Source organism: Melospiza melodia, chromosome 4 (genome assembly GCF_035770615.1).
Source record: "Melospiza melodia melodia isolate bMelMel2 chromosome 4, bMelMel2.pri, whole genome shotgun sequence".
NCBI classification, from domain to species: Eukaryota; Metazoa; Chordata; class Aves; order Passeriformes; family Passerellidae; genus Melospiza; species Melospiza melodia.
In genome coordinates, this window is record NC_086197.1 from 96557227 (window position 1) to 96572562 (window position 15336).

At 41.7% G+C, this 15336-nt stretch overlaps 1 protein-coding gene across 2 annotated transcripts in view; it reads left to right on the forward strand.

Annotated features, from left to right (window-relative positions):
- The window catches only part of PDE3A (phosphodiesterase 3A), a 211621-nt gene that overhangs the window by 2200 nt on the left and 194085 nt on the right, over positions 1-15336 (forward strand). The gene's annotated exons all lie outside the window — the stretch shown is intronic.

The following is a 15336-nucleotide window of genomic DNA, read 5'->3' on the forward strand; positions in this document are numbered from 1 at the left end:
ATGTTTTGCTTTAGGACAGTTTTTAAATATAACATGTTAAAAATAGACATGAGGGCTTTGAAAGAAAACCAGGCCTTCTCTTGCCCCCCTGTTTTTAAAAAACATCCTCTGAATGTTTCTGGTCTTGTTTGTACATCTGCGAGCTGCCAATAGTTTTCATCAGGAAATAGATCCACTTTATTGCTTTGAAACACGTACTTGAATTTAGTGAGTAACATTAAGCAAAGTTTTAGGGATCTTTCCCATCAACTCCCGTGTAACCTTTCCTATTGCTGAGCACTTAATTTTGTTTTTCTAGAATTCAATTCCCTTCATATCCGACTCTTTCTGTTAATACGAGATTCTATGAAAGTTGGAATTTCTGATTTTTTCTTATTTAGTTACACATCTCAATTTTAAACTGAATTCTTCTTCCCTAGAATTTGAAGGTGAATCTATGTGGCATTGTAAAGGACAGTACCAGGAACTGCAAACTGACAACATGGATATTGTGTTAACACACCTTATGTTAGCATCTTATCACTTCCAAAAATAATTTGAAAAGAAAAACTTTCATTAAAAATGCCACCATCCAGAGTTCAAATGGTACCATGATGCAACCTTATCTTGTTGTTGCTAGAAGTGCTCTTTCCCATTTTCAGTTCTGTGCTTTTTGTGGTTGCTTTTTGTATATGATCTTTCTCTTTCCCAACTTTGGCCAAGTCTTTGGATTACAAGCTTCCAGCCTGGTGTGAGTGTGGCTCTCATTGAGGAGTGTGTGCCTGATCTTGCTCCCAGCTGAGTCTTGTCTGCCTGTGATTTCATCAAGGCTGCTCCTTGAGGGCTCACTCAGCCAGATTTGAAAGAGGATGCAGAGCAAAATTGTGAATGGATGGATAAGACAGGGAGTGAGTGAATGAAGAAATGCCTTTTTTTTTCTTTTTTTTTTTTCAGTAAATCCAAAAGCACCACCAAGAAGATGGCTTTTGGAGTTTTTTCCCCAGGTTTTTGCAAACATTTTTATCTCCTCCTGAAAGTGCAGAGAGGAGGTTTGTGGGGATAGTGAGGGGAGCAGAAATGTGTTCTGTGTGTTGTTTTTTCCCATTAAAATATTATAATGCCCATGTGCTCTGAGGCTTGTGCCTCTGATGATGTGTTAATCTCAACGTGCAGCAGTCCAAGGGGATGATTTTGCCTTGGTGGGTAGAATGCTGCACAGGAGATTGTAGCTGGGCAAATCTAAACCATGCTGAACACTCCTGATTTTGCTTTCAAGCTTTGCTTGTTTGTTTTGTTTAGGGAAGCTTTCGGCTACCTTGGATTTATTACAAGTATGTGTTATTTGCAGCTGCTGCAAATAGTTTGATTTGCTTTTGCGGGATTTATTTTTTTAACTTAGTCAGGAGACGGTAGGGGTACAGCACACAGTCTGAAGGATTTTCTGGTTCCCCAACTAGAGGGTGACACAGCCCTGTGTGAGAGATGGTGCTGAGTCCTGGTGGAGGAGCTTCTCCCATGTCCCCAGCTGCCAGGCCAGCTGCTCCATGTACAAACTCCTGCCCATGCGCTCTTCCTCCAAAGGCAGACAGGTTTTCTGCCCATTTTCCTTATGTATTTCTCTTTTGCTTTTATTTCTGTTTTCTTTATGTATTTCTATTCTGGGCAGCAGGAGAAGAAGAAAGCTGTTTGCGTTCCCGAGGGACATCTGAGGGTCTATCGTTTATTTTCTGTTGCTTTGAGACTTGTTTTATTCTGCTGCATCTTTCCCATCCCTTTTCTCATTATTTTTTCAGGCTGGTAACTTGGTGCCAGCCTCGTCTACCTTCCTTCAGCGGCAGCAGTAGGTTTTTTTCTCAATTGACTGTTTTTCATGGGGTTCTGGGTGGTAACCCTGCCTGTTCCCAGCCCTAGCCTGGGAAAGTTGTGTGCAGGACTGTCGTTATCACTGCCTGTCTGTGGAGTTGAGAAGACAATCCTGTAACAGTTCACATGGCCAAAGATATCTCTGCAGTGATAAGATCTAAGAAACAGTGGAGAAAAAGAAATACATTTGTCAGTTTTCCTTTTTTGTTTCCAAGGGAAAAATTAAAGCTTTATCTCTTCTCGTTGTTTGATAGTGACAGCTTTGGTAGTGCCAGGAATATGTTGCTTCTTCCCCTTTGCTGGTTCTTCCTCATTTTACCTTAAAAAGTAGAGAAATATTCCCTTAAATTAAAACCAATTTTTATTAATACAGATCCTGTGCTCTGGCTTGAAAATGGGAGCGATCGGGGTGCAACATAGAGAAATTTAAAAATTTAGAGGGGACTGGCAGATTGAATTTAGCTACTGAACTTTGTGTCTATTAGACATGTGAGGTTTTATATACCATGTACCTCCTCCTAATAGGGTTTATTGAGCTGTAATTAGTCCGATAAGATTTAATGGCATTGCCATTTAGGTCACTAAAAACTAAGGAATACTGAGGAATTATGTCATCTGGTGACTTGCTGAAACACAACCATGTAAAATATTAAAGAAAGGCTCCAGGAAAAATCACCCAGGGATTCCAGACGTAATGCTTTATTTTCTTTTGCATGGCTTCATTTACGCAAACCTGCTCCACTTGGTTTTTTTCATTTCTCTCTCAGCCTCACAAAAATGTTAAAACCGCTGCTGAAACTCTCAGCAAGGGCTTAGAATCTATTTTTGTCAATTGGTTAAATCAAGAAATGTATATTATGGTATATTGGCTAAAAAGTAAAGTACACTAGTGACTTTCTGCTCTTTCTGCCTGAAGTGTGAAAATGCAAGGCTGGGGAACTGAAAGAAATCCTGTGTACTCTGGGTTGTCATGTTAATTAAATAAACAGCCAGAACAGTGACCCTGTGTATGAAATGTGTTTTGAGAAGCTTGTTGGGGGTTGGAGGGGAAAAACAGTGACACATGATGTTTTGGACGTTAACTGTGACATTTGTATGAATTTCTCCTAATCTGCTGTTAGCGTTCTTGCATTCCTACACTTTTTTGTGGGAGACTGAGTGTTGCAAACAGAAGGAATAGTGCTTGGGCTATTTTCTTTAAAAAGTAATATAAAGAAATAACCTCAGCCTGGAAGTGAAAAGGTTTGCTGGGTTTGGTGGTGCAAACCACAGGGCTTGGAATGGGGTGAACTGACTGCCTCCTGAACTATTTGAGAATGAAAGGAACACTGCTGCAAGTAAAGCTTTGAGGCAGTTGCTGTGATTTACCCAGGCAATCTGATGGAAGATGTACAGCTTGTAGCATATCCCTTCGCAGATAAGGAAAGAAATGTACAGATTCAGATAACAAAGTGGAAGCTGTGTTTTATTTTGTGCAGGGATTTTACATTTTTTTTTCCTCTGGTTGCTTTTGAAGAAGTTTTTTATCAATTACCAAGCACTTTCCTGAAAGTCTCTTCTGTGTTAGTCAGGGTGTCACACCTCTCACTTGGACTATGTAGTTTTTCAGGTTTCAGGAGGAAGGTGGTGGGGTTGGTTTTCTTTTTTTATGTTTTTACCTTGGGTTTTTTTTTCAGTTGGTTGTCTGGTTTTTTTTGTTTGTGTGTGTGTTTGTGGGGTTTTGTTGCTTTTTGTTTGTTCATGGAGTTTTTTGTGTTCAAGTTGTCTCGCTCTAAGTCCTGCAGCAAGCTTTGCTTTGCTTTAAGCCCTGCTCCAAGTGGTAGCATCAATTCTTTATATTGTGAGTAATAAAAAAAATATCATGAAACGCAACATCTGTTTGGGTTTTAAGTTGTGAGTGGAATATCAGCTCTTTTCCTTCCGAGCTGCTTTTGGAGATTCGCTGGGGCTGGGGGGAGAGGATGTGCTCTACCCCTTTGTCAAGCTCTGGCTTCTTTAATTAATTAATTTATTTATTTATTTATAATGAAGGGTTTGAGCCGCTTTTCTTCTCCCTGCGTGTGTGCCTGTCACTGTCGCGAGTCCCTCGTGGCGCCGGTGATGATGGATGATGGTGGTGCTGATGGTGTGATGATGGTGGTGCTGGCGATGAAGGCGGCTCCGGTCGCTCCCGCGGCGGGCGGGCGGTGCCGGCGCTGGCGGGCGCGGCCCCCTAGAGGGCACGAGAGCCAAGCCGGGCACGGAGCATCATCCGCAAAATCTGTCCGTGGTCCTTAACTCAGGATCTACCCCGCCGCTGCCGCTCCAGCGGTGGCACAGCCCGGTGCAGACCGTCCTGACTCTGTGTAGCATTTATAAATGGAACTGGAAATGCCGCCTGAAAAGCAGGATGTCCCCCTGTCCTCTGCCCTGCCGAGGCCACAGCTGTCCCATTCTGGGCTCCTCAGAGCAAGAAGGACAAGGAACTGCTGGGGAAGGTTCAGCACATGGCTATGGGGATGATGAGGGGACTGCAGCATCTCTCCTGGGAGGAAAGGCTGGCAAAGCTGGGCCTGTTTAGCCTGGAGAAAAGATGATTGAGAGGGATCTTATCAGTGCATCCAGATGTCTGAAGGGTGAGTGACAAGAGCCCAGTGCCAGAGTAGGGGGCACAAACTGAAACACAGCCAGCTCCACCGGAACGTGAGCCAAAAGCACTGAGCACTGCAACAGGCTGCCCAGAGAGGCTGGGGAACCTCCTCTGGGGAGATTCAAACCTGCCTGGCCACCACCTGTGTCTCCTGCTCTGGGTGAGCCTGCCTGAGCCGAAGGGTTGGACTAGAAGATCTCCAGAGTGCCTTCCAAGCCCAGCCTGTCTGTGATTCTGTGTGATGTGCTGATGGGACAGATGGTCCTTCACTGCTGTTGAACATGGATGGATGGACAGATGGATGGATGTTTTCATAGTGCCACCTCAAGGGCTGCTGAGCAGAAGGGAAAATATGGGGCACAGGGAAGATACTGGTAGTTATAAGAGTTTGGTCAGTGAAATGGCATTGTTTGTTATTGAACCTGTCAAGAAAAGGATTTTGTGTCAGCTGGCCACTGGAAATGTGCTGGTCACTGAAAAGGTTTTGTGTGTGGGAGGTTTTAAAATGAAATTGGGTTAGTGAAGGCATGGTATGGACTGGTGTATCAAGTTTTGGTCAGACATACAGAACCATTAGGATCCACAGATAGCCCAAACTTCTGAGCCTCATGTAAGAAGGGACTGAAATTGTACATAAAACCAGATCTGACTGAGGGGTATTGATGGGGTTTGCCTAAAAATGAAAGAAATCTGGAAAACCAACCAAAACAAACCCATCTCCAGACCTCAAACTCCCCCCAAACCTCCAAACAAATTCCCCCCAAACCTTTTCTTTTTAAGCTGCTATGAAGAAGTCTGATTGTGTGAGATAGAAATAGACACTGATCATGAAAAACACGTGCATGCCACAAGGTATGAACAAAGCTCTTCCAGCTTAGACATTTGTATTTATTAGTTATTGAAATGTGTGAAGTGAAGTTTCTGATGCCAGACAGTTTGAGGATTAGAAAAACTGTTTTTTTTTAAATCTGATACTAGTTAGGAAGAAAGTTCCCATTTGCTCACTCTCTGCTTTAGTGACTGTACTGCTTTATCTGGACCTATCACTGCACAACTCTCTGTACTTTTACTGCAATTAACTACTGAAAAAAATTAGGGAGAAGATATTTATGAGCATCAATACAGTTAAAGGCTCTCCTCCTGCCCCTGCAGAAGGCTGGAAAATTACAAAACCTCCACATATCAGAAATAGCTCAGAGCATAGCTGAGGCCTCCTTGGCCAACACCCCCAATCCACCAGTAAAATATGTGGGGTTAAAGTGGTTTATATTACTTTTGTATTTTGTAGGTTGCTGGAGTTGGCTTTGTTTGGTACTAAGATTTATGCTTTGGTTTGAATTTTAAAGTAAAATAAAATTACATTCTGCGTCATTTTGTTGTTTTTTGTTTTTTTTTTAATGAGATTTTTTGTCTGCCTAACTCTGTAGGAGTGGTGCTTTTCAAATATTCTCATGATGCTCTTTCTGATGGCTGCTGAAGTCCTGAGGCACTCCCTGCTGACACTTTAAAAAAAGCAACTCTTCCTCTCAGACTGGTTGGTTCTCTTAGAAATATCTCAGCTTCATTAAAAGCTGTGGGAAATATAAATATGATGATGCCTGCTGGAAAACTATTGCTGTGTTTTGAGGATCAAGTCACTGAGGGTTGCTGGGTTTATTTTTTGTTTTAAAAAAGCTTCTTGTTCCTGGTTGTCTTTGAATAAATCATAATACTGTAGGGGATCAGTTATAACTGAACTTCAGAACTGAACATTACTTATTCTGAGCAGCATCCTTCTGACTGATTTCTCAGTAAATTTGTCCATAAGCACAGCTGTGAAATGAATTCCAGACAGGGAAAGAATGGAGTATTTGAGTGGTGAAGGTTAATTGTTTTTTGAACTATTGCACTCCCAGCAGGTTGATGATACCTTGCTGGCATCTCTGTGTGCTGGAGCTGCTGCCAGGCACCAACAATAACCTAAATTGCTCCTCACCCTGGACTACAGATATTTTGAGTCTCTTCCACTTTTACTGTATGGTTTTAAATAATTCCATGCATGTTTGTGTTCAGTGCCGTAAAGGAGAGGCAGACCATTCATCTGTTTTGTTACTGATGTTAGATGAATATACTGATTCTTGGCAAATACATACACCCCAAATTTACCTTGAAATGTGGCTGAGGGCTGTGCATGGGCTGAAAAGCCACATCCAAGCAAGTTTTACTCTACTTTGTGGGCAGAAATCTAGATATGCTCTCCCAAGCTTTTTGTTGCCTGCAGAGTAAAACTTGTGAAACCTTGTCTGTGCTGGAGTATTGACTCTCAGTTGAGATGACAGCTGTGGAAAGGTGCAGAGCTGTGTGTGAAAGTGGAGATTAAAAAGGGCTGCACAGCCTTATGTACTGTCTACCCTTGCCTCTGTGAATGCAGTTTCAAGTGCTTTTGAGAGAATTTTTTTCCCTTTTTTTTTCTTTCCTCTCTTTCCCTTCCTGGCTTCTCTTCCCCCCTTTTCTTTTTTTCTTATTGATGTGTGTTTGAGCTCACCAGCAGACAGATCTAACTGGGATTTCCATTTTGCTGCTTCATTTCCTCTACAAACCCACCCCCCAATGCAGCTACCACTATTTCTGTATTGGAAATGCTGAAGTCCTTCCCCCAAAACTCACCTTTGAAAGGCAAAACCTGTTGGATGCTGCACTGAATTCTCTGGTGCATCTCTTCAGCTGTACTGCTGGTGCTAACTATAGGTTCGTCTTGGCAAAGTCTGATCACTGTATTATGTGTTGATAAGGACCTTCAACGTGTTTGGGTGCATCTGTAATTGCAAGATAACTTGGAAAATATCTTTCATGTGGCTGGAGTTTTAGTTGGAATTTGTTACAGGAACGCTTGTGCTGAGCTGCAGCCTGCCTCTTACTCTTGTGAAGCAATGGATACCTTCACCTTCTCACTCAGTGATATTTTAAAATTCATGTTGAACAAACGAAGGTTTGTTAAAAACACTATTTTTCTAAAATTCTTTTTGTAAAGGTTAGTAATCACCTCCTCCTGTCTCTGCTGTTTTCAGCCCTTCCAGGGTAACCGGGTGATCCTTTCAGTTCAGTCCTTAGTGCAGAAGGAGCTGTGTTCACATCCTAAAATCCAATGAGAGCTTCTTAATTTATTTTTTTTAACAGCTAACGATTCCTTTTCTTATTTTAAAGAAAGAAATTCAAAGCTAACATTTGTTGTGCTGCTGAAAATGTCACCTGACACCTTGTAGCGTGTTTTTATAGATGTGTGCACACACATATAAACATCTATGTAAATGTTCATATATGTATGTATGTATATACACAAATTAGTATTGTGCAGTTGAGAGGGATGGAATTCTTTGCTTGACTCTGACAGCACAGTCAGCAAGCCTGAGTTACATATGACAGGGTTCTTTCTGGGTATTAAATCATATTTCCTGGTATTTCCACAGGCAGGCTTGTTTATTAATATGCAAGCTTTAGCAACTATTGTTTGACTTTTAACTCTATTCTTTAAATATTTCTTCTTCTTTCTTGAAGTGCAAACGTATGCCAAGTTGTGCAATTATTTGTAAACACTTGAGTAGTGATTTTAATCAACAGATTACCACTTATATCTTACAAATGATACATTCCAGCGTTAAATTTGGAGACTGGTGCCACAAGTCTGTTCTAGAGGTGAAAGCCATAAAGATGCTTTCCAGGTGTCCCTGGGCTGCCTTGCTGCTGGCTTCAGCTGTGATGTGGAGCACAGGGCTGGCTGGGCAGGAGGAGCTGGGCAGGTCCCAGTGCAGCCTGAACTGGAGCCACTCCTGGGGGCTCAAAGAAGGGGCTGTTTGTACAGAAATATTAAGAGAATGAGCAGCATTACAACATTACTTGTCTGAGGTCAGCAAGCAGAGGAGAGAGTTTGGATGTCCTGAATCACAACCTGCTTTCTGCACTAACTCCTAAAATTATTTGTGTAGCTATCCCAAGTTTGTGTATTTGTTCCCTTGTTTAAACTGAATTTCATAAGTGTTTATTAAAGATAAATTTTGTAGGTCTGGTGTGAAGCTAAAATGAGACTACAGCTTTCTTTAAGTGTAGGCACAGGGTCAGTGGTGATTGGGGTGGGGCTGTGCCCCATCATCCCCAGCTGGCCCCAGCTGTGCCCACAGGTGAGCAGCACTGACAGTAACAGCCATGCAGGGCACAGAGGGCACACAGGGGCAGGGCATCAAAGGCTGGGCTGGGGGACAGGGAGGGCAGATGCTGCAGCCTGCTGGAGTGAAAAGGTGCTGCTCTGTATGAGCAGATGCCTGAAGCCTTCTGAAGAGGTAAGGTGTTATTTTGTTTGGGTTCAAGCTTTCTGAAACTCTGTGCTGACACTCTGTGTATTATGGGTATTTCAGCTGTGACAATTGTTCAGTTTGGAGCTCTGGCTGGTGAGAAGTATGATAAGACCAGTTGGAAAAAATAGGTGACTTGCATTTTTACAGCTGAGCACAATGAGCTTTACCTGGTAAAACTCTTGTTAGGTGTAGTGGATATGTTGTTGCTGCTATGTAGCAGTTCTCTGGGAAGATGTGGACTAGTTTATATTTGTTGTTTATTAAAGCAGTTCCCTGAAAGTCACTGCATTTTTGTTGAGCTGAAATGTTTCAAGTTAATTCATATGCCATTACTGAGGGTTTGTTTTTTTTAAAACCAGCTTAATGTGTCTGTAAGTGCCATTCTTAAATGCAGCCCTAATTGTCTACTGATTACAAAAAACTGCAAATGAGTAAACATTTTCTATTAAAGGATTTAATGCTGTGCTTCATGCAAGGGGTGGAACTGTGAGGATGATTTGGAAGCTAAAAGAGGGTTAAGGGTAGAAAAGGAACCTGAACCTTTCCAGCAGGCTTCTGCTGAGAGTTGCAGAGCATTCATCTTTCCTGTGGCTCGTGGAGAAGCAAAGAACCTTTAGGAGCAGGCAGGTGTATCCATAGGTGTGTGCAATCTCATCATTCTAGGCAGATGGGCTCTGGTTGTGCCTCATTACAGAGACCACAGTAAGAAATCTGCTCAGTGACAAGAGAAATCTTGTCTGTGCTTTGTTGGGACTGCAAACTGACTCGTGGGCCATGGAGTCCAGGATGCTGACTCCTGCTGAGCCCGCTGTGTTTGTGTCGAGCAGGGTCATAGAGGAGCACGGGGTAACAGTGCAACAATTAGCTGGACTGGGGTGCCAGCACTCAGTCACATATTCCAGCTTCAGTTCCTCTCAGGGATCCAGGCCTTGGATCCATGGTCCTTTCCTCTTCGCCAGCTCAGAGGAAATCTGAGGAACCAGGGCTTAACTGAAATTGAAGACATCTAAACCTGGCTTTCTGGATGCATCTGCTGTGGTGAGGCAGAGAGATGGCAAACACAAATGTTTCTTGGAGAGCTCCTGAGCATTTTTAAGTGAAGCAGTAAAGACAGATTGTCTATCCCCTTCCTCACAAAGCTATCCAATCTTTATTTCAGCTTTCTCTTCTGCTGTGAATGGTGTATAAATCTAATCCTGAAATGTGTGATGTTCCTATTCAGGGCTGATGCATAATATGAATTTGTGATAATAGTGACTGAGGCAGAGTTTCAGTGTGTTAATTTCAACGTTTTAGCTTCCCTCATCCTTGGATCTAGAATGATCTTTTCCTTTTGTATTATGCATAGATGAAAAAGAAGATCCTTAAGATGAACTTTAAGACTTCCTGGCTGTCACTTGAGCAGACTTTTTGAAAACTCAAAATTTAAAATTCTGGGTATTTATCATATTGTCATGCCTAGACATGGTGTCATGTTTAGACCTTCAGGTTTTATTTTTCTTTTGGAAACTGCAACTTATCTGTGTTGAAAAAATGGTAAAATTCTTCCAGCTGCAATAATATGTGCTTATTTCATGTTCAGATCTGCTTTATATATTGTCTCTTCTCAAATGAAAGTGGTAATGTGATGCTGAGAAAAACATTGATTTTTAAGCTGAAGTCACTGTATTGCAAAATTGACTGATATGCACTGAAAGAAACCCGGCCCAAAAAATCCTCAGATGTGATGAAACAGCTTCCTTTGCTGTCATTCAGTGCACTCATGAGAACTTGGCCTGGGGGCTCTGGCTCTTTTGTTCAGTTAAGGTTTTTAGAACTGAGATGAAAGTAAAAATCAGGTTGTCTTAATCATTTATAATAGCAGGTTAAGGAGATGAGAACTTTAGGGAGAAACTTGATAGCCCAGGGAGTATCTTTCCTGTGATCTTAATGCATTGCTATCTAAACCAGTGAGTCAGTGCTTGTAAGCATAATTATGTCATACACTATCTTTTGGATGCTTGGATCTGCAGTCACAGATGGTTTTAATGAAATTTTAGCTATCTAGCTTCTTAGCTGTATGCAGGTTTGTTTTCTTTTTCCATGTGTTTATTTAATAAAAAGCAAACTTAAAGGTCATGCTCTTGATGGCTACATGATTTGAGTTAACAGCTTCCTCAGTACCACTCTTCTGAATGGTCAAAAAGTTTTTTTGATCTAGGAATACTTACATCAATGAACTGATTTTTCCTGCCTCATTCCCTATCTTCTAGTCCTGCAAATCTGGTCCCCCTTTCCTCTCTCATGAAAGACAGGCCAAACAACACAAGGGTGGGCTTTGGGCACTTGATTCTGCTTCTACATGTTAGGAAAAGTGAATTAGATTTGTTTGATGCTTGTCTGTGAGTGACCACCCAAGAATGACTGCAGTTTTGTCTGGTGAGATGATTTTTTTTTTCTTAGCTTATCTTTCTTCTTTCCCTTCAGCCATCATCTGGTGATGTTGTTGTTGTTTCTTTGCTTTTGCTTTTGATTGTTCTGGAGTAGGGGGAGATAGATGTGTGTGTTGAAGCAGAGATGCACCCATGGGTGTCAGTCTGTGAAGATGCTACCTCAGATTTTAAGGGATGATAGAGTTACCTGGCTCTAAATGCAAAAGCTTGAATGCAAAAACTCACCGATGCCTTGGAGGAAATTTCCATACATCAAAGGCAGGTTTGCTCTGGTCACAGTATGTGAGATGAGCAAGGGAAGGCAGTTTCAGATGGGCACAGGGCAAATTTCCCACTAGTGTGTGAAGTCTGCCCTAAGAATGTGTACCAACTGCAGGAAGATGCTCACTGCTTTTTCATTTGTTAATCAAGAAATGCATTGAGGTGATTACTGCTGTTGTCTCACCTCTCCCCTCTCAGTTCTAATGCTGGATCGATGAATTGTTTAATCCTTTGCCCCTCCATAGGCTTGTGGTGGCCTTTCACATTCTGGGCCATGGCTGGTGTGGCTCGGGTGACATCACAAACATTTGTGTTGGCAGTCCTTCCTCCTGGAGGGCTCTGGAGTCTGACAGTGGTGAGGATGACTAAGTAGAGACAGATTTATGTGGAAATCTTATTAATACCCATAAAAGAGAGAATGGAGGCATAAGAAATTTGGCTCCAAAAAAAACCCAAAAAATGCTCTGTTCTTAGAAACATTTGGCATAGCTCCATCATGCCTTTTGTGGGAACTGGTTCTTTGTCTGGCCTAATCTAGACTACTTTTTTTCTTTTTTTTTTTTTTTTTTCAGAAGATTGCTAAAGACTTCCACTTTTCCCAAACTTTCTCACAGTAGAAAAAAATTAATTTTCACTTTAGTAATGCAAAAATCAGTTAATTATTTCAAAGATAATGAAACACAGATGTGTCCTCTTGTTCCTCAGCAAAGATTTAATGGTAGCCTTGCTGTGAGATCTTTCACTGCTTCCAAATGTCCATAGATATTACATGGTGCTTATAATCAAAGTGGTTTACTAAGAAGGGGAAATAATTTTCTCTTAGTGTGTGAGGGCTGGAAAGGAGCTGTATCAGAGATGTGAAATCATAATTCAGTTTCTTTTATAACATGTTTGATACCAGCCTTGGGAGAGGAGTTTTTGATGCTCAGTGTGTGCTAAGGCTCAAGCTTTTCTCTGTGCAGCTGCAGTAAGATTTTCTGCCTAGAAAACCCATCTTCCTTTATGGCATAATCCATAGTACACAGAAATCTTTTATAAATAAAACTATCTTTATGTGCTTGGTGCATGTGGGTAGAGTTTTTTGTCCTGGAAATAATTTGCAATATATTGTTCCTGTTGAATCTGTAACTGAAAAAAGTTCTGGTTTGCTTTAGCTATTACTGTGATGACCTAGGCCTTTGGTTCATTTGGATATTGTGTTTTAGATCTTTAACTGATCCATGCACATGTCTTGTACTTTTTCCATGTGTATGTTATTTTTCCCAGCAAGCATGATATTCCAAGCTCACTCCTGATGTGACCACACACTGCTTTGAAATAGGAAGCAATAAATTAGCCTTTAGGGCTGCAAGATAAGAGCCAGACCTTATTTTTTATTTGTTTACCTCTGCTTCTTGGATGTGTGCAGTTTTTAGGCCTGCTGTTAGCACTGCTACTGAAATTGTTACCATTTCAGAAGATCAAAGCAGCAACAAAACAAAGAAGAAAATAGGAAAAAATTCTTATCTGGATGAGAAGATATAAATTATATCTCCTTATGTTTGCCAGGATAAAAATCTTCACCATGAGCTGTTGCTTAGAACCTGGAGAGACAGCTCACCTCTGCTTTTCTGAGGTTGTCCCTGATCTGGAGGCAGTGGAAAGCACTCTGCATAGAGGGCATTGATATCCTGCACGTGGCTCGTTGGCCAGGAAAGGAAATTGCTATCTTGCATTTGAATCCCATGGCTGTGCCCTTGTGATGATAGCAGTGTGCTCCTCAGGTTCCTGAGATGGAATAGTTCTTTTTGTTAAGTCTTGGTAAGATTTCAGAGCTTCCATCCTCACCAGTGCTCTACTTCTGCTCCCGTTTTTGTCATTTGTGGGAGCAGTAATGCTGCAAGAAAATGTTTCCTCAGGCCAGTAGGTTTATCATTAAGTGGTTTTGTCAGATGCTTCCACACACAGCTGCCAGCATTGAAGTCTTTTATTACTTTGGTGTTTGAATATTAAGTGGCAAATCAGTGTCCCCTCTGCTAATCTTGCTTAGCATTTGTATTGGTCTTCTTACTTTCAGGACACTGTGCAGACTACTGGCTTGGCCCTTCTGAGGTGTGTCATGTATTCAATTTGTGCTGAGCTGGATGGGCAGCAAGGGCATTTGGCATCTCCCAGGAATGAATATGCTGACAGATTAATCCTGTGTTGACTTTTATTTTAAATAGCATTGTGGGAGAGCCACAGAAATCACTGTTATTCCTTGCTTGGGTCAGAGATGTGTACTGAAATTGTTAGCCCTGACTTGCTGTCTTCGGAGTTAGGCTTGTCCTAGATCTCTGTGGGATTCTTGGAAGCTGAGAGGGAGGAAAGTGAGAGCTCTTTGTGTTGGGTGTAATAAATCTTGTTGGCCTTTCTTGAGGTAAATGAAATACTCAATCAGGAGAGGTGAATTAGCTCCATGTTCTTCTGTCCCATCTTCTTCCTCACTTCAGCTGTGTGATTTACCTGAGACCAGCTGGCTTGGGCTGGTGCAAAATCCATGGGCCAGTTCTGTTTGGATAAAATTCCTTTTGAATTCCTGAGTGTGGTTCTCAGTGTTCCCTTGTTTGCCATCACATCCAGTCTTGGCTGGATGAAGCCTGGAAGTCCAGAGTTCCCCTGGAATTCTTCTGGTACTTTACAGCTCCTCCCTGGTTTTTATATGCAAACAGCATTCTTTAAGAGGGCTAGAGGGCGGAAATGGCTATGAATAAATCTCATATATTTTCTGATATGTCAGAAGATACGAGAAAAGAATAGGGTGCTCCATGTCTGCTGGTAGCTGATTTCTTTTCATCCTGTTTATTTTGTAGAGGAAAAAAGCCTGGATATTGGGGAAAACTTCTGTGAATAGTAGTAGTGAAGTTCCGCAACAAGCTATGTGGGGGAATTTCATCTGTGTACATAGGAGGTTCTTTCAGAATAGCATTTTAGATATTTTTCTGAGTGGGTCTAGATACCTGCATTTTCTTAGAGGAGCTCATAGTTGTTGCTGCCAATTTTTCCTATTTATTTTGTCGAGGGGAAAAAAGTTTGGTTGGATATTGAGGAAAACTTTTCTCTGAATAGTAATGGTGAAGTTCTGCAACAAGCTATGTAGGGCAATTTAATCTCTGTACATGGAAGGTTGTTTCAGAATAGCGTTTTAGATATTTTTCCAAGTGGGTCTAGATGAATTTCTCTTCTTAGAGAAAACCATAGGTTTTCTGCCATCTTTTCCTATTTATTTTGTAGAGGAAAAAAGCTTGGCTAGGTGTTTTATGAATACTAGTTGTGAAGTTCTGCAACAAGCTATGTAGGGCAATTTCATCCCTGTACATGGAGGTGGAGGGTTCTTTCAGAATAGTGTTTTACGTATTTTTCCAAGTGGGTGTAGGTACTTTTTCTTAGAGAAAGCCATAGATGTTTCTGCCAATTTTTCCTGCATCTGCCTGTGGGTTGTGCCCCCAGCTGCTGGCCAGATTCATCTGCAGTGCCAATTGTTCTGTTTGGTGCAGACCCAGCCAGTAAGCCCCGTTTATGTTCCAGTCAGTGCCTAAAGTGGAGTGTTAATCCCACTCCAGAGCCCAGGTGCCTGCCCTTAGAGGGGATTACTCAAGATCAGATCACATTTCTTGTGTCTCTTGCACTGTTGCCCTTCTCTGATTCAGGAGGTGCTGTGTTATTTAGTTTGTATTACCAAGTCATGATTGGTGGCACACTCTTTTTTTTCCTCCCCTCTTTTCTTCCCTGTAAATGATAATGTTCAAGTTCCAGGTAGGCTCCTAATTGCTCTTCATTTTGGCCTGGCTCCAAAGCCGATTTATCAAGTCCACTTGTTAACTTA